The sequence below is a fragment of the Dermacentor variabilis genome, chromosome 6 (genome assembly GCF_050947875.1).
Source record: "Dermacentor variabilis isolate Ectoservices chromosome 6, ASM5094787v1, whole genome shotgun sequence".
Lineage (NCBI taxonomy): Eukaryota > Metazoa > Arthropoda > Arachnida > Ixodida > Ixodidae > Dermacentor > Dermacentor variabilis.
In genome coordinates this window covers 82990691-83013721 of record NC_134573.1, presented here as the reverse complement: position 1 = coordinate 83013721, position 23031 = coordinate 82990691, and the positions used below count along the sequence as shown (strand labels likewise).

Here is a 23031-nt window from a genome sequence, read left to right as displayed (position 1 = left end):
CTTGATCAATTCAATTGGTTCAGTAAACTCATTGCGTCACATGGAGGGCCTGGGTACGGGTGGTTCGATAATCTTTTTGCCCAAATAACGTCCGACGCCGGATTCTCTGCGACACGGGCTCATTAACGCTATCACGTTAAAGCTTACTCGACGATGAATGTGTGCGTGAGGATGCGTTTCTTGCAATTTTCAATTTCATTAGAGATACAAAAAGAGTATCTTGCTGACTTTCTAAAATCATCAATATTTTCTATTATTCCATTTATTGACGTTAACTTATTTTATCAAAATTCTTAACAATATTTTCATCACACGTCTAAATTACAGTTCTAGTCTCACGCTCCACAATTAAATCTAATTTGGCTTTACTTGTAAGCATACGAAAAACCTCCTGCTTGTTGGCCAATCCCCCATTGTGCGTATGCGCCAATGTCTGGGACACAAGACAAGATGGCGCCATAGTCGCAACGCGTATTACGCAATCAAAACTAAATTTAGCCTAGCGCGTGGCGTACAGAGAGGCGTAGCTTGGCAGTAAGTTTGTCCATGCAAGGAAGAGTAGTCGCTCTAAAGAGACCTCACCATGGCATACTGTGTGTAATTAATCGAACTAGGGGCACGGGTTTAAGAACAGCGCGGGTGTCCTCTTTTGGAGTTTCCAGTCCCAGTTCTCAGCTTTTTGCTTGACAGCAAATGCGATGAGTAACAACTGCTACAAGGTCAAATGCCTTTCAGTTTCCGGGAAGTTGATGCGGTATAATGAGGCACAGGTTGGCGAGAATACAAGACTAGCAGAATTTTTCAAAGCTAACTTGAGCATGGCGCTGTCGCTCATCGAGCCAAGCGCGCGTTCCTGGAGTCCCTTCTAATCCTCCACGCGCAAGCCGTGCATGAGTCGTGGATGGCAGAACGGCGACACAGCGCCAACCGGTACGGCGCAATTGCACCCCGAGTGTTCATAATTTTCCGAGTAAGGCTCGAATTTACTGCTGCTATCGCCGCGAAGGAGGGAGCGTCGAAATGTCGTAGTACAAATTCCCATGTGTGAGATTCTGACGATGTGAGCGTGTTACCGTGAGCGTGCCACCGCTGCAACGAAGACACGTAGACGACGACGAACGCGACGAAGGCACGTGCCTGATATTGCAGCGGGAGAGGGAATGAAGACGTGGAAGAAGAGGCGCACGAGCCTCGTGACTCGAGCGTGGAACGCTGAGGCGGCGCCATTGTGGGGCGAGACGGCGGCTCGAGGAAGGCAGCGGAGGTGGAAGCACCAGTTTGTCGAATGATACGCCGTAGCTTTTGCCTGCTGTTCTACGTCTATAGCTGACTTCACAGCAGCCGTTCTGCTCTTCTCCCACGCCCCTGCCGTTCCTTCGTAAGTACCGCGTCGTCCTACGTTGTCTGGCCGCTCGTCTCCAGTGGCTGCAACTACAGCAGACAATTGAAGCCTGCATTACATTGGCCGTGGAACTACTTAGACGTCCGTAGGAAAAAATTTGCCAATTGATTTTTGACTAAAGATCCAAATGCGTTTGCATTTGATGTTTTGTTGATGGGCCATGCTTCTCAAGGCTTATCAAATATGCGTATGCGTGTTTGTTTGTGACAGAGAACGTACGCTACGCGTTTGTTTAGAAGACTGTTCGTATTGAACCGTTTCAAGGACCCGCTACGGTTGATAAGCCTAAACCATGAAAGCCATTTACGATCCGGTGTCCATGGCGTAGTAACCTTATAATGACTCTCACAAATTTTGTAAATGGACTATGCAGTGAATCGGAGAACTTGCAATTTCAGGAAAATTAATCGCTCGCTTCTTTCGTCTTTCCTGTCGCTACATTTCATGAACGTCTTTGTAATTAATAGCAGATCACCATTCGTTAGTTTGAGTTTACATAAAACTAATTATAGGTTACTTTCTTTGCACGTTTCGAGCAGAAACCCTTCCAAGAGGATCGGGGAGACAGGACGGGAGCGAACAGCGACTGTGCTAGGGGCAGTGGAACGGCGCCGACGACGGCTCATTGGCTCGTGGTGAAGGACCGGAGGTAAGTGTGACATTTTGGAAAATAGCGGCTCCATATGCTACCAGTGCTTGGCTTCACCTGAGGCACGTACGTAGATTCACTGTAGAAGCCTGGCTGTCTCGACATTCGAAATTTTTTTTCGCAATATAGGCATTGATTATGGTTGGAGTTTAAGAGCAAGGTGTGTCAAAATGTCCCCCCCCCCCTCCCCAAAATTTATAGCGTGTTCCTCTCACGCAGGCAGCTTCAATTTTTGTGTCAAGTAGATGTGCACAGGGCTCTCCCTGCCGGAAAGATCTGAAGGGAGTTGTATGCGAATCGAGCTGGGTTGAGATGTAACTAGCATCATTCGGGGATCCGAACTTCAGCGCCTCCACTTTGAAGGCGCAAATAAATGTAGCGAATAGTCTGTTATTATTTCTCCCTCTTTCAAAGACGAGTTTAAAATATTAAGTCTGTGTGCTGTTGTCTCTGGGGGGTGTTTTCCTTTCGTGAAACCTTATTTGGCCGAGGGACATAGAAATTGTAGGAATTGCCTGTTTTATTAAATGAGATTCAGCGACCATTTCCCCCGTCATTTTAGGCAGTGCTTTGCGAGTTGAAGGCGTAAGCCGACCATAGCTCAAGGCATGTGCTCTTAGTAGAAATTCGACGACCCGCTCGATACCTTGACGCGGTTTAATTAAATTTGTTGCTTCAAGTGCATGAACATTTAACGTGCAGCCTTGCAGCAGCTGAATACATTTATATACAGGGTGATAATCTTTCAGTTTTATGGAATCTTTACAAATCGTCTATAAGCGGACGATACTTGCACGAGGACTGGAAACACATGTCCAACTAATTAACAAAGATTCACTAATCATATTTTGGGTTAATTAATTTACGCCACATATATTAATTTACTAATTGTAGCCGTTGAGCTTGCAGGACGTGTCCACTTGTATCGAATTTCCAGGATGACATCAGTTTCGAGATGCTATTTCCAAAGTGTGGGACGAAGTACATGGGCGTCCGAGTTACTTTTGTGTTTCAATGCAAAAAATGGAGTATTTTGTTAAGAGTAAGTCGAATAACAGTGCATTCTTACGGCTACTGTGATGGCTGATACTTCGAAACTGGCGTCGTTCTGGAAATGAACTTTAATTGGGCACGCCTTGCAAACTAGTCGGCTACAACTCGTAAAAAACAATACGTGCCGCACAGTAATTATCCGAGAATATAAATTCGTGATTTTTGTGATTACTTGAAGCGATGTTTTCATTTCTCGTTCAAGTAATGTCCGCATCTCTGAATAATCTAGCTGAAGGACTAGAATTGTTATCTGCAACCGGCTGTCTTTAAAAATTCCGTAAAATATAAAAATTATCACCCTGAGTACATGCCTAACATAAATGAATGTATGTGCGGCGAAATACTGTGAAAAAGGCGCGCGCATTGAACAATTATGGACGCTTGGACCCTTGATTAGGGCGGGGCTGCCGGCCAAAGGCTCAAACCACTTCGTACGTGTCTGTGGACAACACTGCTATACGATCGTCCTGCTCGCATATCTTTTTGAAGAGAGGTGTGACGCCGACAGCTGGATCAATGCAAGAGAAATGTTGTTCACGTGCTCTGCGGCCCACGATTACCAAGTACCTTTGCATACCTACCTATACCTCAGATACCGTGAAACTTTCTTAAATTAAGGCGCCGCATAGGATTTCAGCAGTGTCATTTCATTTATTTCACCTTAAAGGCCCAAGCGCACTAGCTCAATGGCGTAAGTAAAAAATGTCACCCTAGAGCGAATGCCTATAGACCCACGAGGATTTCGAAATCCCAGTGAAGGTGCTTTGAAACATATTCATTCACATGGAAGCCCTCCTCACCATTAGCAACATTTCAACGCTGCTTCATTTGACAAGCTGGATTTTTTTTTGCTAGTCAACCCTGAACGCACCCTACGGACGTCCGTATAAGGGATGAACATTTGAGAAGCTGGCGTTGTAAAAATAATTACGGAAATAATACGTATTTTGGTTTAACTCTAAAGGAAGAGATAGGCGAGGTCACTGTACTGCTTGAAAAATGTATTTGCCGCAAAGAGGACTGTCACAAAGCGGAAGACTGAGGACAACACGGCTTACAGTCGTCGATGTGTCTTCCTGATTACACGGGTGCTTTTTGCCTCAAATATGCCTTTTGGCAAATACCTACTAAGCCAAGCAACAATTTTCCTGAAGCACTATACCACTAAGATCGACTCTAACAATGTCACGTGATGATCTTTGTTCCATACTCTTACCCGCACCTTCATTGAGTAACGCTGTCTTCTTTCTTCGCTCTTATTCCTGTATTTTTTTTCAACGCCGCACTGCTTCTCTACGAGCCATGCCATCCGTATATTAGTGTGCACGAATGTGTACACAGCGCCTGAAAGAGTAAACCGCTTCTCGCGCTTTGCAGAGAAGCCAGTTGCAGTGGATCGGCGAGACCCGGCAGGAAGGGAGCGAACAGCGACAGCGCCCGAAAGCCCGAGATCGTGGACAGTACCGCCTTCCGTCTCCCTTCCGCGAGGGTGAATACCGTTGCGGGTGATAGACGCGGTCCGGGCGAGACCGAAGCGAACAGCGGTTGTGTTTAAAGGCACCTGAATTGTATACCGAAGACTGTGCACGGGTGAGGGGAAGGTCAAGCCTGCCGATAGGCGTAAGTTTAGCTTGGGCAGCGTCCAACTTACTTGCTCCTAAAATTCTGCAATGTTCTAGTGCAGGAAGGATGATGTCGGTTCGTCTTTTAAGATGGGTATTGTAAGCTTGCGTCGTGAATCGGCCACAAACGGTCGCTTGCTAAAGGTGCATGTAACGAAAACCTGTTATTACATTATCGTTTCTATGCTTGTAGCCGTGCAACCTACGCGCCTAGCTTTGGTATCGTTGTGCAGGGGGAGCAAGCTATTAGACGATCATGCATGGGTCGCGCGCACAGTTGATGCGCTTGACACTCCGCCCATGCCTCAACCGGCTAAATATATAGCTAAATAGCTATAGCTATTTAGTTATAGTTACAGCTATAGCTAAATAGTTATAGGAGTATAGCTCGACAGAACGTTTTTCAATGCGAGTGGGAATGGTTAAACTTGAGAGTGCCTACTCGGCCATAGCAGGTACATTTAAACGACGGGAAACCTGCGCTCATTAGGAGTAATAAATTTCCTCACGCTTCCTTGGTATGGCGTCCCCGCGTTCTACAGGTAGTGTCCAGAAATGAGGAGATGAGAATCGGGCATCAAGACACACGGTTCGCGCCCACCATCTTTGAACACGGCGGGTCCATGAACTACGAATAGTGACGATAGCAACATTAGACGGTAGCCCCAGCTCCCCACAAGAGGTATCGTAAAGTAAGCTTTATAATCCTTGAATAAATGCCACGTGATTTACTTTGATGTGGCTGTTTAAATGAAAAATATTTGGAAGGTGCTTAAGCTTCGCCTTCAAGTGTGGAACGCGATCGCATTCAAGTATCCCGGACTGCTTCTCACGCTTCCCGGCAATTGGAGCGTATGTAACCGTACTGTCTATCTGGAAACGCTGGCCGCCAATGCTATGGACGAAAGCGGGCTTTGTGGTAGAAACGCTGCTTCTTGTGTTGGCCGTGATGCGATAAGGGGCTTTATGATGCGACGGAGGCGAGCGCCAGCTGGAGGTAATGCAAGGAACCGGGCGCGTCGCTACGTGGCCCCCGAGACACCCGTCGCGCATGCGCGCGCAAATGACGGACGCCGCCGAAGGTCTGTGAACGCCGCGGCGTTCCTTGCGTCACGTCGAAAATCGTTGTGCCGAGACTACGTCCGATAATGGACACCGACGGTGATCGCCGAACGCCGACGCAGGATTTTATGTGACACGGGCAGGTGAACGCTGTCGCGTTAAAGCTTACTCGACCGTGAATGTTTGCGTGAGGAGATGGCGCCAGACTCGCGCCGCGTATTACGCAGTCAGTACTAAATTTAGCCTAGCGCGTGGCCTACAGAGAGGCGTAGCTTGGCAGTACGTTTGTCCGTCCGAGGAAGAGGGGACGCGATTAAGAGACCGAACTATGTCATACAGTGTGTAATTAACCAAACTAGGGCTCATCAGGCGGCCGAGAAGTGCTCAATTTGTTGCAGACATTTCACGCTTTATCGGCTAAGGCACACCTCTGTTCGACCCGTAAAGACTCCTGAAACGACATAGACTGCGAAACAAAAAGACCCATATGCACCATAACTTTTATATCGGGGGATCCGATACTGAACATATTGAATCCCATAGAAAATAAGTGTTTTTCCCGTAAATCATGTGAACTTATTGGATATGGAAGTTAGTAAGGTTGTAAAGTATTATGAACTAAAACTAAATAAAGCAAAGCGAATGCTTTCCGCATGCCGCTCGATGGAATCCAGCATCACTTAATTGGAATTTTAGAAAGAGTTAAATCGCTGATCACGAGATCTTATCAACCAATTTAGTATAGACGAGAGGCACAGTAGTATATTTTACCGCTTTTATCATTGACACTTCAGGGAAAATCTTTCTACAGACAAGCTGTAGCTGATGTAGGAGACGAATTACCTGATTGAGTGATCATTGCAGAGATGCCCGAAGGAAATAAAGCAAAGCACGAGGCACACTGCCTGGATCGCCCACTGTGAGAAATCTCGTCTAATTTAAACATGTCCAATCGCATGGTAGGAAGATGCGACGAGAGAAAAGAAGGGCAAGTTGGGTGATGTGTCTCTTGGCCATAATTTCACGTACATGTAAGGCATGATTGATACAAATGAAGACATGTCAGTGATATAGGTGAAAAGTATGGCGGGGTGAGGTATGGCCAAAGAGACAGGATCCGTTGCTCCTGGGGAATAACCAAGGAAATTGTTAAGACCAGGCCGACGCTCTTAACTCTGCGTGCGCCTGTCTACCTCCATGCATTAGACGGAGTGATTAAAGAAATACACTAATAGCTGAACGCAATGAATTCCATAGTGAAAGCAGGCTGAAGGGTCCTTATAACGCTTCTTTTAACATTTTAACATTTAACCGCCCTTTTAACATTATCCAGCTGAGAGTTTCCCAAGACCTCAACTAGCGGTGACATAAGTTAGGCTTGTAAGCTTTTTGATGTCTGAGTAAACGTTCCTTGTGTATTTGGTTACGTTATTCATTTAACGTGGTGCTCATACACCCTCTGCAGCTGGCCCAAGACGTTTGACGTACCCCACGGCGGTTATATGGGCTACCCAACTTTTTCGGTGACTTTGCAGTTGCCGATAGGGCTTGCTCAGGAACTTTTTTCTGTAAACTTGTTCGAAGCTAGTAACCCTCTTGCGTCCGTTCGCCATCAATAGACTTCGAATAAGAGTTTGGAGATGACGCGAGAAACTTTCTTTGGGAACGGAATTTATATCTTGTAATACGTGTAATACGTGTAATAAGTGGCTCAACTTAGTTAACATTAAGGTAAACTCCGGACGATGGCAGGCGTGAGAAAGGTTCCTTTGGCATTTGAAATGTGCCGACATCGCTTCGACTGAGTATGGGCCGAATGTTAGCTTCCAAAGCAAAACAACATCAAGAAGGGGTTGAGCTTAGTTCACGAACGTTAGGAACGACGCAGCATTCTAGACTTTCTTTTTTTGTCCCGTGTAAAGTACGCATAGATGTAATAATTACTGTGTCCGACGTCACACGACCGCGTAGGCTGCATGCCGATGTGTAAGCGCGATTCATGTGTAATCTGTATAGACTTCGGAAAGAAAAGTGGAGGTGGGTCTCTGCATGAAGTGTTGAGTGTGTCAAGACAAAGTAATGTGATGTGAACACGCAGGTTCATCAATATTATGGCGCTAATATTTCATAGTTGTTTTCCGCAAACAGCTATCGCGTAAATGCCAATAAAAAATGAATGAGCGTGTAAACCAATCACCTGTTTTCCGCACCTTAGCTCTCCAAGCTCGTGCACCATTCGTCGGCGAGGTCGGGCAAAACGTGAGCGAGCAGCGGTGGCCCTGGAAGCGCCATACAAGTGCCCTTGTCAAGGAAGATAACCAGCTGTCAGGTAGGTGTCAGTATGGTTGGCAGTGTCGTTCTTGTTAATGGCCGCCACAGTGCTCTCCTTGCAGAGCGCGACACAAGGGCGCGACACATCGAGAACTTCCGATATTTTGAATGCGATTAGTATGTTTAAGGTACTTAAGTACTCTTCGGGGGCAGCCTTTATTTCCGCTAACCACTAGGTCTGCTAACTTGGGTCATTGGATCATCGGCCAACGGTTAGAAAATCGGGCTGATTTGACGATGCAACCTCGTTCGAAACCATATCGTCAGGCCAACTTGGCTCACGGGTGTTTGACAATACGTATGCGCCGCTGGTCAGTTAAGCTCGTTTTACGCCAACTTGTGTTTTGGGTATGTGTATGCGCTCATATATATATATATATAAAGTGACATATACCCAATGAACCAAGTTGGTGTGAACCGTGTTTATTGAAGGAGCGGCACATATGTTTTCGTGCATACTTAGTGGCACATGCCCAATGACCCAGATTCACATCGAGAAGTGGAACACATGGACCGATGGCCCTTGAAGAGTGCGTGAAGTAGCCTAAGTATGGTGATCGCATCATGACGTCTAGTTGAAGGCACGAGAACAATATAATCAGGCGGATATAGCAATATAGGAATTGAACGCGCCCCCCTCCCTACTCTCCTCCCGGAGGCTTTAGCCTAAATGAAGATGGGGGCCTTCCTCCCCGCTTTTTTCTGTCGCCTGCACGACACTGAGCCGCGATCGCCGACTCACCTTCGCGCGCTTTTGCTTGCACATCCAGCGTACGTCGCGCGCGGGCGATTTCATAGCCTTGGTTCTCACGGCGACACCGACGGTGCCAGCAGAAATGCGCCGGGAGTGTCCATATAAACGTCTCAATTAACGATCGTAATTAGTTTCCTGCACAACGGAGGACATGTGGTGTGACGTACCCCCACAGCGTGACTGGAGTGGTCACCTGCGTTAGGTCGATGCCTCATCAATCGCAGACCAGAGGTGTGAGGCTGGAGCTGACGGGAAACACTGCATGTACCACCGCATGCGCGCTCACAGGGTGCATTGGGCGTTCTAGTATGGTGTCACGTGCTGTTGTATGGTGACCGGCGGCATTCGGCGATTATTGAACTGCGTCCTATCGCACGCCGTAGCCGTTAGACCGGAGTGCCATGGAGTTTCCTACAATTACTAGAGGAAACTATGGCGGGGCGATCGTTCGGCCACCATGGGAATGATGGGTATACTATATGGATTTGACTGATCTTCGTGCTTGGGGCTTAAGACTTTCGTGTGGTTGCGTTTATTACGCTTTATCGGGTCCTAAATTGGCCTACATTTCAAAACGATGTATACATTTTTTTTCCGCAGGAGGGATTAGTGCTCTGCGAGGATGCATAATCCCTGATACTTGCAGTGGTTCCACTTGTCTATGCGTCCGTGGCGTAATGGTTTCGCATTGCATTTCTGTGCCAGATGTGCTGTTTTAAAATCCTGCTGCCGGACAACTTTGAGAATGTTGACCTAATTATTTATAACGCATTAGGTTCTTGAAGAAATGGTTGTCTTGCAACTGGATACTAGTGCGTCAGATCGCTCAAGTATAATTGTATGAAATTCTATGCAGATATAATCAAGCGCTAGCTTGACTGGTCGGCAGCTTGCTGGCCTACAGCTCGGATGCACTCTAGAGACAGTCTCGAGTTTGAGTCTTCGCGAAACGAGAGAGCGCTTGCTCGCCGCGAAACAGTTGTGCGTGCGTTGCGTGGCAACAGCCGATCGGCACGCAGCTGCGGGCAACGCTTAACCCTCCGTGCTATACAGGGGCCATACTTTCGGCGATCTTGGCGTCGCTGGCGTGACGGGTCCGAGTTGTAGGCTGGGTATAACGTGTCTGGGTAGTACGTGTCTGAGTTCGCTAGCTTTGCCGATAGTCTTCCTGGAAAGCTGGAAACTCCGGACTGTATCCGCCCTCATAAAGCGAGCATCGTGAAGCCGTTAACTACTCATAAATGCCGTTCGACGTAATTTGCCAATTTGTTAATTTATTCAGATAATTGGCCGGACTACCGTTCTCACTACCTATCAGCCTTGCATGCTTTACACCCACCTACCTCAGTTCACTTGCTTGTTCGGGCTCTTTCTATAAGTTACCCTTGCAAACACACAACACTTGATTCGTGGTGCGAAGCATGCATGAGCTTCTTTGGACTCCTGTAAAAAATAAATAGCCTATCATTGCGTAACTGCGCCAAGCATTTCGACGCATCGTCTAAGACGTGACTGAAAAAGGCTTGCCGATCATACTCGTGTTTATCTACATACACTATGCGCACAGGTCATCCGATGCTCTTGAGAGATTTCCTCGTCGTCTTTCTGAACAGCACAAACTTCAGCCCAAGCTCTAGTACCTCCTATTGTCTGCCAATCTTTTTAATCTTTAAATCGGATGCACCTGAGGAGCGGCCTGTTTTGGGCTGCGCTTTTCGGGTGCATAGCAGGACATTAATGTTTTTTTTTTTACTCAACGCGTAGGCGGTTGCGGTGCCGTATTTAGGGACGCAGAGGCTCACATTTCAAGAAACTCATATCTTGAGGTTTACAAAGATATACTTTTTTAGCTAAATACAGAACCTAGTAGTAAGAGGGAGGCTTGAAATGTTTTCGAACGATGAATGGCGCAGGAGCCAACGTTCGACCTGGGGACTTGGGTTCACTTCCGCAGGGTTGCCCACACGAAGAAAAAACTTCTTTGTCAAAAGGTTGGCGCCAGCATATTCCCGTGTTTCATCACTGTTAACCGCTTTGTTTCTCACGACGCTAACAGTTGCCATGACTGCGGAATGACAGTGCCGAGTGATGCCTCCCTGGCAGCATTTAATACTGACCCTCCAGTTTACTGCTGACCGAGTTGGATCAGAAACGAGCTGAGAAAATGTTCTACGTGCGAATAGGCTTGCATATAGAAAAGGGAACACGTTAATATGTAGTGCGAATCCATAAATGAGTAATCTCTATGTTTTTAGCAGTAACTGATAACAACCATTTTCGCAAACACTGTTGCTTTCGTAGAATGTGCAATGCACTGGGGGACCAGTAATTTATGCATCTAGCAGCACGAATATTTACTGCTGTTTTCATCTTCTGTATATCAAATGAAGAAGTAAGCAGATTATCAATCAGGATGGCTCTGAATATTGCATTCGATTTTTAGGCTTTACGGTAAAGGCAGTCGAAGCGGATCAGCGCGCCCTTGGCAAGACGGAAGCCCACAGCGGCCAGACCTCCAGGAACAGTAAGTTCAGCTTTCTTTTATTACTTCAAGTTGAATTTATTTTTATCAGTATGTACAAACAGTAGTACAAACAGGTGAGGTATAATTGCACAATCGGAGGTCCCGAAGTAAAAACTGTCGGGGGCACCTTCTAAACGGGAAATAAATGGGGGTTAGTACAATTGTGGCAACAGTAGCAGGCTACATCATACAAAGGTTATTTGTCAGGAAAAAGAAAACTGGATAAAAAAATGAAGAAAGAAAAACAGAGCTTTGAATACAAAAGCGGGGTTGTAGTGTGTGGAACATGCAACGCGGAAAAGTCTTCATAGGGAAGGACTAAAACAAACAACAACAACAAAGAAAGCGTTTTAATACAAAACTTGATCGTGGTAGCATGGGGAACAAGCAGTGCTGTAAAATATTAAGAGACAGAAGAAAAATAAAAAATATATATAAAAAGAAAATTAGGAACAGTACAGTACAAATATATTTCATAATCTTTACATCGCACAATAAGTATACTAGGAGTTCGGTAACGAGTTAATATAATACGCCTTAGCCTTGCGCTTGAAGGCTTCAAATGCACATGATTTGATATCGGATGGAATCGAATTCCACAATGATATGCCTGAAAACATGACAGTAGATTTCCCATAGTTCGAATTTTAGGAAGGAGCAAATTGTGACGTGCGGAAAACCTTGTGTTATTATTATTGGTGAGGTCAGTACGGGTAACACTTTCAATACCTAGATCCGTATTTATGAGGCGGAACATTATTAGCAACAGCTTATGATTTAATTACATGCGCAAGGGGAGAAGGTTTAGGGAACGAAAAATGGGAGCAGAGTGAAACGTAAAAGGTTGAAATGTCATCACTCGCACCGCTTGCTTTTGTAAAGCTTCTAGTTGGTGGAGATGAGTGAAGTATGTGTTACCCCATGATGAGAGGCAATATGAAAGATGGCTGTGAATATACGCGTAATACAAAAACAAGAGAATACTTGGCTTAGAAAAGGAGCGTGATTTGACAATGACGTGAATACGAAAATAAATTTTTTGGACAAGAGATTGGGCAGAACGGTTGAATTTTATCTAAGATAATGCCTAGAAATTTGGTTGACCCAGATCTTGTGATATGTGATTATTAAGGGATACGACTAAGGAATCTACGAATGATGTTTGTGAGGAATGAAATACCATAAATGTTGTCTTCGATGGATTGATATATAGCGTTTTTCAAGTACCATGCATGAACAATAGCGAGATCATTGTTTAATTTTTTTTACTAGTGTGACGGAATTTTCGTCGCATACAAAAATGGTTGTCATCAGCATACGTACAGAAGGCAGTGGGCATGCGTTAATATCTGTGGCAAATCATTAATGAACAATAAAAATAACTATGGCCTAAGTAATGAACCCTGAGGGACGCCTCTATTAATAACTTTAAGTGAAGAGGTGGAACCATTCACTTGGACTCTTTGTGGCCGGTCTGTTAGGTAGTCCCGAATTAACTGCAAAGGCGAGCCAGAAATGCCACAAGATTCTAGTTTGTGCAGGAGGAAGAGGTGCTTAATTGTATCGTACGCTTTAGTGAAATGAATAAAGAGAGCACCTACTCATAGGCCTTCGTCTGTAGCTAATTTAACTTTGTCAGTAAACATAAGGGCAAGTTCAGTTGACAAATTCTCTCTAAAACGAAATTGATACGGAGATAATAGCTTAAATTTGGATAAGTAATTAGTTAAACGCTTGTGAATAAGTTTTTCAATTATCTTGCTAAAGAAAGACAAAATGCAAATAGGACGATATTTATTCAAACAGTCACGATTGCCTTTTTTAAAATTGGGATTACCTTACCCATTTTGAGGCTTTTGGGAAAGACGCCATCTTTAAATAATTTATTACGTCGGCAAATACCGGTGAAATTTCTTTATGCACGAGCTTAATTTTCGATGGTCGAATTAGATCAAGTCCAGGCCCAGTTGTTTTGAGTGATGTTATGATACTAGAAACTTCTTGTGAAGTTGTAGGGTGTAAATAAAAGGAATAGGGACTGCGTGGTAAACTAGGTAAGGGTGGTTCAGGCTGTAGATCAACTATAGCACTAATATGGTTACTGAAAGCGTTAGCGACGTCTTTAGTGTCGGTTAAATTACTGAATTGTAGCTGACGCATGATATGCCATTATCAGTGGTATTAGTGTTTAAAAATTCTTTAATAACTTGCCAGTTTCGTCTGGAGTCGTTTCCATTTTGTCTAATCTTGTTTTCGCAGTAATTACGCTTAGCACATTTTTGGGTGGCTGCAAGAACATTTGAATATTTCAATCGTGAACGTAATGTGGTATTAAAAGGCTGAGCTTTGCGAAGGTTGTCATTCTTTACTATGGATCGCATTAAACGGTTGCTGATCCAAAGCTTTCTTGGTGTACTAAACCAGCACGTCACGGTGAAGTTAATCATGCATAAATTAGTGCCCTCTGATATCTTCGCTGAAAAATATGCAAAAGCTTCTTCTGCACATTGCTCCTGAAACACGTCAGTCCAGTCAGCCGCGCGAATTAGGTGAATGGATTTATTTGAATCAAAGAGTGACCTGGTGTTTTTTCTAGAGAGTCTAGATGTTACAGAGCCTACGCTAAAGAATATGGGATAATGGTCTGTTATATCATAGTTTACTACACCATCCGTGGTATTATAAGTAGGTAAGCTGGAAAGGATATGAACTATTAGAGTGCTAGAACCACCTTGTTCACACCGAGTTGGAGCATGAATTAGCGAAGAAAATCCATAACTAAGAAAAGTGCTAACGTACTCAGAGCATGACTGACTGTTAGGGTCAATTATATGGATGTTAATGTCACCGCAAATTATAATGTCGTTGTTCTCGTCAGTTAACTTGTTCAGTAATTGCTCCAATTCTCTGCAGAATTCAATGTAAGATGAAGGTGAGCGATAGATGGACGCAATTATAATATTACGATTGGTCGGCAACAAGTTACTGCTTGACTGAAGGTTACTTTGATCTACTTCTAACCAAATAGATTCGCAGAGACAGGTGCACAAAGTGAGGTCATGACGGCGTTTATATGACAGTTTTGAATTTACTAATATGGCCGAACCGCCGCTACGATGTCCTTCGCGGTGACAGTATTCAGAAGTATAACTGGGAAGACCGTACAGATTTCCGTCATGGAATGACAACCACGTCTGAGACAGGCAAATGAAAGAGAAAGCATGGTCCAGAATGGAAAGAAACGGGACAAGATCATCGTGGTGCCTTCGAATACTGCGGATGTTAGGATGCACTATAGATAGCGTGGGCTGATTTCTTTCAGCAGATAATTAGTTCGATCAAGTGAAAAACGACTCAGTCATGATAAATTGTAAAGATGAGTGAGTGCTAAGAGAACGACATGTGATTACGTGAAGATAGTTAGATCAGTCACACGGGAGATGCGGTGCGCACGGCTGTCTTCCGGCTTTCTGGCCTTGATAGCGCAGTTGTCGGTCCACAGAAATTTCCTACCTTTAGATTTCTTAAGTTCTAGCGCCTGCGCAAAAAGTCGCTTATTTTCCGGTGTTAGATGATCGTTGACAAAAGTAGATGTCGGTGGCTTATGCGAGAGCCCAATAGCGGTCGTAGTGAGTCGGGCCTTTCGCGCTTTGGATGAAAATTCAGCCTTTTTTGTCCTAGAGCAGAATCGTGCTATGATGTTAGTTCCCTGTTTAGCAGGTGCGCGGTGAACAATATATCAGGAGCAGCCACAGGGCAGCCGATCTTTTCACCCAAGATCTGTACGATTGACAGGCAGATTTCTCGGTCTGTTTTTGGGATGCCCCTAATTTCCACATTGTTTTGCCGCGAGTACTGCTCTAGGTCACCAACACTTTGCATAAAGTTCTTGTTACTATCCACGAGGGACTTGTGCTCATCCCTCAGGGATTTGTTTTCTTGCACAAGACTGTCATTCCTTGATTTCACAGATTCGCACAAGTCGTTAAAAGCTATCAGGCTTTGGCGCATCTCTGCGACTTCGGAACGATCACTTCAATTTTCGTGGCCAGCTGAGCGTTAGTCGGCATCATGGTTAAGTACACAGAGCAATAAACACAAGCAGTAAAACACTGAGCGAAAAGGCAACAGTGGTGGCGGCACAGAGGGTATTTGTGAAGGGCTACGAAAAAAATTACTAAAGCACTAACCTACGCAATAATTTTGACCATGGTCAGGACCGTAGTTTAGGCCACAACCACTGCTGCCGAAATGAAGAGCGCGGTCCAGAGCCAGCCGCTTAAGAAGTCTTGTCCTCGCCGGCAGCCACCGCACGCAGCGCAGTGTTCTCGAAAGGTGTCCGCCTTGAAAGTAGGGGCTGCCGAAGTGCTGTACCGTGCTGTACCTTGAGCTCAGATGGCCACGTAATATGCGCAAGAATTCAGCCAATGGTTAGGACCGAAGTTTAGGCCACAACCACTGCTGCCGAACCACTGTTGCCCGTTTTATCGCGACAGCAATTATATGGACACTCGAAGCGAATTTCTATGATCAGGGTCGCAATGGGGTTCCCTATATATTTAGGTATATGTGTGCCATATGCCATGCAATGCTATATGACATCTGGTACATGCGGGTTGTATTGCCATACCAGTTGGTCCTACCAGGTCTTACATTATGACAAAATTATTCCTGAGAATATTGAGAATGGCAGACCACAAACAAATGTCGTGAAACAAAACACCGACAGCGCATGTCTTATCTAAAATGATCTCAGACTCAATTACTGCGGAACAATAACAGAACTCAAACATGAAAATGATGCAATTCTATTGGCGCGTCTGTTCACTGCCTGCGGTGTCGGATCACGAAGACGTTGACGTTTGAAGCGTAGCCTACAGAAAAGAGGGGCAGTAAAGCTTCTAAGACGTTGGCTTTAATTATTAAAGCTAAAACTTTCCTATGGAAGGATCAAAGAGAGGACATCTCGCTCAACAGCTCCGGTTTACTTAGTTTAAGTTAACTTTATTTCATACTGCCAATAGAGCTACGAGTCCTACGTTTCGTGTAATATTCTAACATGTTGTTATCGCATTCATTTTTTCGCCTTTATGATGAAACTGTATGCATTTTGGAATATAACGGTGCTATGTACGGCTTCGCGTAACGTGATTGGACTATAGCGTTCTACAGCCCGTTAAAGAGTCAGTGTAAGGGCTTTGGCTATTGTGGGCGTTTCTCACGCAGGCAGTATAGATTCTAATTAAAGCCAATTAGTATAGAATCTTTCTGAGGGCAAAAAGTCCCTGAGCAATTGTTGGCATTGAGGTTGTTTGACTGTTACCACTCAGCGTCTCTCTAAATACAATGCGCATTGAGGTCGGTCTGTGGGGGTTCATCGAAGCTCAGGACTGGCTGTATGACCATGCTAACAGCGTATTCGGAGGTTAAATGACTCAATGCAAGAAATATCCAGGAGGCTTTCGGGAACTTGCAAAATACTGGACCACTTTCGACCAGCTTGAGTAGTTTTAAATATCTTTCATAAGGGACACTCGCTAAGACGGAGGGGAGAGGAGATTTGCTTGCATATGACGTTACGCCGGCCTCTATGGGCCCTATTTCTGGCATGAGTTGAAGTTGATGTCATATTTAGTTGTTTCAGGAAAATGTTAAAGCATGCGTATAATGCTCGAACAGCAGTTCCTCGCAGCGAAATAAGGAATTCAGTTGAAATAGCGTAGTTAAAACTCGTAGAATGAGCATCCATCCGTATCTGCCTGCCCTCCGCCACAGCCGATTAGGAAGTTGCTACCACTATTTGTTCTCAAATGACAATGCTTTGACAATGTAATGCTTTAGTGCGCCGGTACTTTATGATTTAATGCCGAGGGCGGAATTCAACCACATCACCAATAATCGGTGCACCGTATAAAATGTTTTGCTCCGAAAATGCTGGAATCATGCGGTGAGATTCGTACAATGCCTGAAAGATAGGAAAGGACGACTATTCGCTCGTGGATTGCAGTGAGATCATTATCCTACCTTCACTTCTGCAGTGACGATCGTAACTAACGCACCCCGATTCCCACCAAATATGAACTCGGTTGCACTTTTTGAGTCCAATCAGGAGACTGAGAACGGCTTTATAAGAATTTGAGAATAAGAATGAGAATGACGGCTTCGTCACGATTTAAGGGTTGAAATTTGGCGTTGGTGCTATCACATATGACAGGAAAGGCACAAAAATGCACACGAAAAACAGGTGGTACACGACGGATGCGCCAATTTCAAATGGTGCCATTGGAAACAGGACGCCAATATAAGCTTGCTTAGCAATTAAAGTATAAGTAACTGCGCAGCTAACCCTATAAATGGCGCTTTCAACCCACAACGGACTAACTGCAGGAGTGTGCGCGCCGTCTGCATATTGGCGAGAGTAAGTGTTTTGTCGCTGGTCGGAAAGAGAGCACCGGGAAGATGAATGGCAACAGTCGGTCCCCGTGCACCCCCGCTGTTCTTTCCTTTCTCGTCGAGTGAAGCGACGCAAACGGTATTGTCTCAATAGCTATAGAAAACGAGGTTAATATTTGAAGTTTGCGCCCCGTCCGTGGAACTTCATGCGGGTTAGCATTTTACCTCTTCGTGAGGAATTCCTGTGGAACGTTGAAGGCGCAATATGACGAGCCATGCACTCCATGTGACTACTAGAATAGACTAACGATGCCCTTTAAACATGCAAGTCATTGTTGCAGAAGATGCTTATGTTACAGGGATATTACAAACTTAAGTGCGGCGACGCGTAGCGTAGACGGGGCATGCAAAACGAATGTCGACTCTCTCGTCTTGCGTGATCGTTTGCGCCGCACATGTACTTCACATAACGGGTCTGAGGTTGACTCCTGCTAATAAGGAACTGGGCCGTTTTCATTCTTCTTTCCTTAGCAGTCGCTTATGTTTGCGAGTACTTGCAGCGCCGTGCTATCCCTGCATGATTACACGGTGATGCGTCTGTAGAATATTGCTGTGACTACGTATATATATATATATATATATATATATATATATATATATATATATATATATATATATATATATATATATATATATATATATATATATATATATATATATATATATACGCGCACTGGGTAATTATAATAAATCCACCTTTACCGAGTGTGCCGAAAAATACACGAGACGCATTTAGGGCTTGCGCGAAGAGTCATTAAAGTAGGCAGTGCAGGCGCTTGAATTTCGCTTACCTCGCTTCCCGATAAACCAGCATGCATCGCGTACATTTTACCCGAATTAAGGGACCAAGCGCAGTGAGCCTGGTGCGTTTTCGGTGACAAGCCGCGAATAAATCGTGCCAGGTACACGATATTCTTACGTTTTGCTGGCGTCTTACGGCACGGTGCATGCCGACATAACTCTAAAAAGTAGCTGTTAAGTGATATGGTTCTCGTTCGGAAGGTCACAGACAGAAGGGTGGGCGCTTTTAATCTGGATTTGAAAAATTGGGACGCATTCTCAAATTCATGCGTAAAAACTTAACATTATTCCTTTTCTTAAAGCCGTTCCCCGCCGGTGTTATAGAATTTCCGACACATTACGGAACTTTTTAGCTTCTGGGGATGCTGAAAACGAAAGGAAATGAAATGAAAGAAAAGCAGGCGTTTTCCTTTCTTTGACGGCGGCCGATGTGAGAACAATGTGGGAACTGCGTTGGGCTTCAATTTTTTTTTTAATTTCATGGGTTTGCAATATAGTTGGGTCGAATTTATCGTCCGCAAAAGTTAGCTGAAACGTGATAGCGCTTTCTAAGTGTGTTGGAGGCGAGAAACATGCTTCACGTATTTATATTTAATTGAGGGCTGTGCGAATATTCGAAAATTGCTAATAATGTCGATTATATTTTTGATATTCGTATTCTATTCCAAAACTAGGTAGTCAGAATATCCATTATCGATTAGATAGGAATATTCAACACATCGACTATATTGCTTGTTGATTTGAAAATTGTAACGACGCTAACACATGCGTCCACAAAGTAACAAGGACGCTTGTCTCGCCCTTGTTACTTTGTGGATGCATGTGTTAGCGGCGTTACAATTTTCAAATCAAGTATGCACCAACTCGCCGCGAAAGTCTTAAGATTGCTTGGTGTGCGGGAGCAAAGATGGTTCTTACCGTTTATTTCTGTCTAAGGAAGTGTTGGATTTTGTGCTGCACTTCGGGGGGGGGGGGGGGGGGGGCATAAAATCAATCTGATGAGGCAATTGGGCCTGTAAAGCATGCTTAGCCATTGGCCGGTTGGGCTATGCTGACAAGCCAACCTCTCCGCAGCAAGGGGCACGGGTTCGGGTACAGTGACGGTGCACTCTTTTGGAGGTTCCACCCCCAATCGTGAGCTTATCGCTGGTACACGACTGGTACAAGATCAAATGCCGCCGAGATTACGGGAAGGTGATGCGGTATATTAAGGCACAGGATGGCGAGAAAAAAAAAAAAAAAAAACTAGCACAGTTTTCAAGGGCCAACATGAGCCAAGTAGACGATCTTCTTGTATAACAGCTGACTAGTTAAAATGATTTTACCTATGGCAACGTAATTACAATGTTTCAACATGGTGAAACAAACTTACTTCGTGTTCAAAAATGCTTGCATGCAAAAACCTATTATTCGGCGCACGCAGACCCGTAAACATACAAAGAGCAAAATTAGTACCAGGCTTCCATGACTGCTCAAGTACAATGCAGAAAAGTTACGAAGTAAAACGAGACACACAATAATTGAGACGAACGCCGAGTCAAAGGCACAGCATTTTAAAGCATATATTGGTTAAAAATATTGCGAACGTGAAAAAACCGCCGTATGATGGCGCCAACAGTCAATGTGCAGTGCACTGCTGTGATGAAATTAACACCCTGTCCTGCGAAAGTTATAAAAATCTTAGTGGAACTTTGCATACAAGTATTAAGAGTACAGTACCCATTGCTTGACTCGCAATGAACAACACTGCAACATTACCTTGACACTTTGTGCCCTTTATTTTGTTGCTTCATTGCCTATGTACCACTTCCGGGGTTCAGTGAGCTGTTTTTGTCGTACAGGTCCATCATCTAAGGCGACAACAGCCTTGGCCACAGTCAGCACCACGAAATGTCAGTAGGACGTTTTTTACTAGCCGCATGCATTCTATTTGATAGGTCGCGCCATTTCAAATGGTCTAAACGTTCTGAAGCAGATATAAGCATTCCTTCTAAGAATAACCGCCATCTGTGTCGCCTGCACTTCCTAGAACTCTGCTGTTGGTTGATTCCTGTCAAAAAGACGTCAAGCCGTTCGTGACATTAAAGTACTGGGACCGCAGCATTGAAAGTATGGAAATGCAGCCTAGCTAATGCTTGCTTTACGGAGGGTCCGTTTTCCTCGGGTGATAGCAAACAACGCTATTCGTCTTTCCCGAGCGAATATAGGTGACGTTGTTGAGCGTCCAAAGAAATTATCACACAAATTGATCTTGACGTTCGCCGCGGTGTGGTATGGACTGAACTCCTCAGCAGAAATGCTAATGCTTGCGCGCACAAGGCCCGTGTCAGCAGTGGAGGCCAACATGCTTCCTTGACTCCGGCATGGCCAAGTGACCGGACCGTGAAGGGGCTTGAGCTTGGCGTTGTCACTCCTGGAGCCCAACGCGCGTTCCTGGAGTCCCTTCTAATCCTCCACGCGCAAGCCACGCATGCGTAGTGGATGGCAGAACGGCGAGACAGCGCCAACCGGTACGGCGCAATTGCACCCCGAGTGTTTATAATTTTCCGAGTAACCCTCGAATTTACTGCTACTATCGCCGCGAAGGAGGTAGCGTCGAAATGTCATGGTACAAATTCCCATGTGTATGATTGTAGCGACGTGAGCGTGCTACCGTGCGCGCGCCACCGCTGCAACGAGGACGCGAAGACGACGACGAACGCAACGAAGGCGCGTGCCTGATATTGCAAGGGGAGAGGGAAAAGACGTGGAAGAAGAGGCGCACGAGAGTCTCGTGGCTCGAGCGTGGAACGCTGAGGCGGCGCCATTGTGGGGCGAGACGGCGGCTCGAGCAAGGCAGCGGAGGCGGAAGCAGCAGTCTGTCGAACGATAGGTCGTAGCTTTTGCCTTCTGTTCTACGTCTGTAAAGCTGACTTTACAGCAGCCGCTCTGCTCTTGGTCCTGCAGTTCCTTCGTGAGTATCTCATCTTGCTATAGACAATGCAGATACTCCAGCTGCAGCAGCTTAGCCACAGCAGATAATCGACGCCTGCATTGCACTGGCCGGGGAACTACTGAGGCATCGGTGCAAAGCAGTTTGGGGAAGGATTTTTGACTTAATATCCAAATGTGTTTGCAGTTGCTGTTTTGTGGAAGGGCCTTGTTTTTGAATACTTGGATGCGAATCAAGCTTGTTTGATATGCAACTAGGATCATTTGCGCCCCGCACTTCCAAGCCTCCCCTTTGAAGGCGCATATAAATGTAGGCAATAGTCGGTTCTCTTTCTCTCTATTTCAACGACGAGCTTAAGATTTTAAATTGGTGAGCTGGAGTCTGTGGGGTTTTTTTGTGAAACCTTATTAGACCGAGGGGCATAAAAATGGTAGGAATTACCTGTTTTATTAAAACAGATTCAGCGACTATTTCCCCCATCATTTCAGGCAGTGCGTTGCGAGATGAAAGCGTAGGCTGGTCATCACTCATGTCCTCAGTCAGAATCGAACAACCGATTCGACATTTTGAAGCAGTTTAAATAAATTTGTTGCTTGAACGGCATGAACATTTAACTTGCAGCCTTGCTGCAACTGAATACGCTTGTATACAGGGTGACCATTTTCAAGTTTTGTGGAATTTTTAAATATAGTCTGGCAGACGGCTTATGCGGACATTACATGCACGAGAACTCGAAACACCTATCCAACTAATTAACGAACATTCCGAAATTATATTCAGACTTAGTTACTTTAGGCCAAACCGTTGAGCTTGAAGGACGTGTCCTCTTGAAATGAATTTGGAGGATGATATCAGTTTCAAGATGCCATTTCCATAGTGTGGGACGAAGTACATGGGCGTCTGAGTTACTTTTGTGCTTCAATGCAAGTATTTTGTCAAAAGTGGAATAATAGTGAATTTTTACGCCAACTTTGATGGCCGATACCTGCAAACTGGCGTCGTTCTGGAAGTGAATTCTAATTGAGTACGCCTTGCAAACTAACCGGCTACATTTCGTAAGTCGCAATACATTCCGTAAAGTAATTAATCGAGAATATCAATTAGTGATTTCTCGTAATTACTTGAAGCGATGTTTTGAGTTCTCGTTCAAGTCATGTCCGCCTCTCTAAATAATCTAGCTGAAGGACTAGAATTGTTATCTGAACCGGCTGTTTTTAAAAATTCCGTAAAGTTTCAGGAGGATCACCCTGAATACTTGTGCAACATAAGGTAATTGCACGTGCGGCGAAATACGGTGTAATAGACACGCGTATTGAACAATTATTAACGCTTCGACCTTTCATTACGGCGGGGGCTGTGGACCAAAGAGTCAAACCGCTTCGTACGTGTCTGTGGAAAACAGTTATCTCCGATTGCCGTGCTGGCATATTTTTTTGTTGAAGAAAAGG

At 44.9% G+C, this 23031-nt stretch overlaps 2 long non-coding RNA genes across 3 annotated transcripts in view; both read left to right on the top strand.

The window, feature by feature from the left end:
* The window catches only part of LOC142584900 (uncharacterized), a 55754-nt gene that overhangs the window by 4779 nt on the left and 27944 nt on the right, over positions 1-23031 (top strand). For both annotated transcript variants that reach the window (XR_012828978.1, XR_012828977.1), the window contains exons 3-4: positions 8004-8117; positions 11317-11397. This is a non-coding gene — a long non-coding RNA (uncharacterized LOC142584900). The remainder of the gene's footprint in view (positions 1-8003; positions 8118-11316; positions 11398-23031) is intronic.
* LOC142584901 (uncharacterized) lies at positions 1156-4716 on the top strand. The gene is made up of 3 exons (XR_012828979.1): positions 1156-1378; positions 1942-2051; positions 4482-4716. It is a non-coding gene; the product is annotated as an uncharacterized LOC142584901 (long non-coding RNA).